A 2,631-nucleotide genomic window follows, 5' to 3' on the forward strand; every position below is an offset into this window, starting at 1 on the left:
ATCCAGAGACAAAGAAGCATCGATCAGACCATCAAACCTCAGAGGGAAGGTAGGGGAGGGTGAGGGTAAGGGGGAGAGATCAACCAAAGGACTTTTATGCATGCATATAAGTCTAACCAATGGACACAGACATCAGAGATCAACCAAAGGACTTGTATGCATGCATATAAGCCTAACCAATGGAACACAGAGGGATGAGTGGGAGAGTGAGGGGGAGGGAATGGGGGGGATAAGGACACATGTGTAATACCTTAATCAATAAAAAAAAATTTTTTTAAGGAGAAATATCTATCAGAGATATCTTGCTTTTGAGGTTTTAAGGATTCAAAGTCATACAGATTATTTAGCCCTGTAACTAGCATAATGAGGCTTTCATACTTGGCATGATTATTATTGTTACTATTTTTACTGTTCTAAACATGCCAGAGAAAACAATTGTTTCTCAGGGTAATTTGTTGGAAATAATCCTATATAATAAAGAGCTAATATGCTAATTATACCGGACGGCCGATTGACCATCCGGATGGCCTTCAGGACGAAGCTGGGGCTGCGAGGGCTGAGACAGCCGGGGCTGTGAGGGCCGAGCCCCTTGCACGAATTTTGTGCATCGGACCTCTAGTGGGTTATAATTACATGTACAAAGCACTATTACGGGAGTGAATGGGGAAGTAGTTTATTGAACAAGCTATTATTTACAATTATATTTTGTTACGATGGGACATCTTAAAATATGTTAATTGTTTTTGCACGCAGCCTCGTTAAATGGTGATGATGATGTATGTGTCATCAGTTCCCAGTGTTACTTTATCTGTATTTTTGGTGTGTCTTGCCCTTAGTCTACTATATTTTATGATTTTTTTTAAGTTGTCAGGAATTGGGAAATGCACTTTTAAAAGCAACTCTGTGCCAAACATCCATTTTGTAATCTATTATTTATAGACAAACATTAGAAATGGCATCAATATTAAGAAACAAGGTTCTAAAGGCATAGCGTTTCACATTTCACTTTTGGCTTTTATTTCAATAATCTCACTTTGACCTCAAGGTCAAAATAGCAGTCCACTTTTGTGGGTGTTTGGTCACCTCTGTTTTCAGGCATAGAAGTTTCGGTCTAGGTCATTTACCTCGATGGTAGTAATACATAGTAATTTTAGATATTTTTAAAGTAAAGAGGGTGTGTGTGTGTGTGTGAATGAGAAAAATTACAAGTTTTATCTAGTTTTAGGCATGGTTCTTAAGTGCTGCTAATTATAGGCCTTTCAGCCATTTCAGGAATGGCATCCCACTCACCCACGTGGGGTGTGCAGCGTGAGGAAGAAAGAGAAGTGTTGCCTAACTCACCGATACCGTGGAGTTGTTTGTTCCGGTAGCATACTCACTCTCCACTCCTACCTCTCACCTACCTGGACACAGCCTCTGTTAGTTACATAACACTCACACTGCCAGGCATTTGTAAACAAAACCATTAAGTTTTATTTTAACATAAAGGGGATTATGCTCTACTTGTTTTTGTGTGACTGATTTTATTTCACTTAATATATTAAAACATCTTTCTCTCATTCTTTAAAGAAACCTTATTGAGTTCTAATTGACAAAGTACATATTTAAATTATTGTTTACATATTGACCTGTGTATACACCTGTGAACCTGTCACCTTAAGTTTTCTCATGTTCCTTGACTATCCTTCTCTCTCCACCTCCTTCTCCTGCTCCTGCCATTCTTGGGCAACCACCGATTGGCTTTCTGTAACTATAAGTTGCTTACATGTTCTAGAATTTTATAAAAATGAAATCATTATGTACATTTTTTGGTGGGGGAGGCAGTCTAGTTTCTTTCACTCATGTTTTATAAATGAATAGTTTATTATTTTTTATTGTTAAGTAGTAGTATGTTGTATGGATATACCGCAAATTATTTAACCAGTAACCTGTTGATGAACATTTGGGTTCTTCCACTATTTGGCTATTGCTAATAATGTTCCTATGAAGACTTGTGTACAGACTTATTTGTGTATTAGGCATGCTTTCATTTCTCTTGAGTAAATACCTAGGAATAGAACAGCTGGGAAATATTATGTGTTTATTTTTCTAAGAATCTGCCAAACTTTTTAAAAGTGGTTGTATAATTTATTGTTTTACATTTCAACCAGCAGTTCATGAGAGTTCCAGTTGTTCTGTAAACTTACCAACATGGAATGGTCAGTCTTTCAATACAAAAGTCTTTTGAATAATTTTAGATTTACAGAGGAGTTGCAAAGATAGTATAGTAAGTCCCTATATCCTTTACCCAGAACCCCCTGGGAGTAGTATAGTAGGCATACTTATCAAACTAAGAAATTAACATTGATACAATACTTTTAACAAAACCAAAATTTATTCAGATTTCACTGCCCCCTCCCACTCGCCCCCCCCTCCCGCATCCAGTCGAGACATGGCTCAATGCCATCATGTCTCCTTGGTCTCCTCCAATCAGCAACACCGTCTGTCTCCCTGTTTTTCATGACCTTGCCATTTTTTTTTCAATTTGATTAAATCTTTATTGTTCAGATTATTACATTGGTTCCTCTTTTTTCCCACCATAACTCCCCTCCACCCAGTTCCCACCCCACCCTCAGCCCTCACTCCCCACCC

The sequence above is a fragment of the Myotis brandtii genome, unplaced genomic scaffold, assembly GCF_000412655.1.
Source record: "Myotis brandtii unplaced genomic scaffold, ASM41265v1 scaffold751, whole genome shotgun sequence".
Taxonomy (NCBI): Eukaryota; Metazoa; Chordata; class Mammalia; order Chiroptera; family Vespertilionidae; genus Myotis; species Myotis brandtii.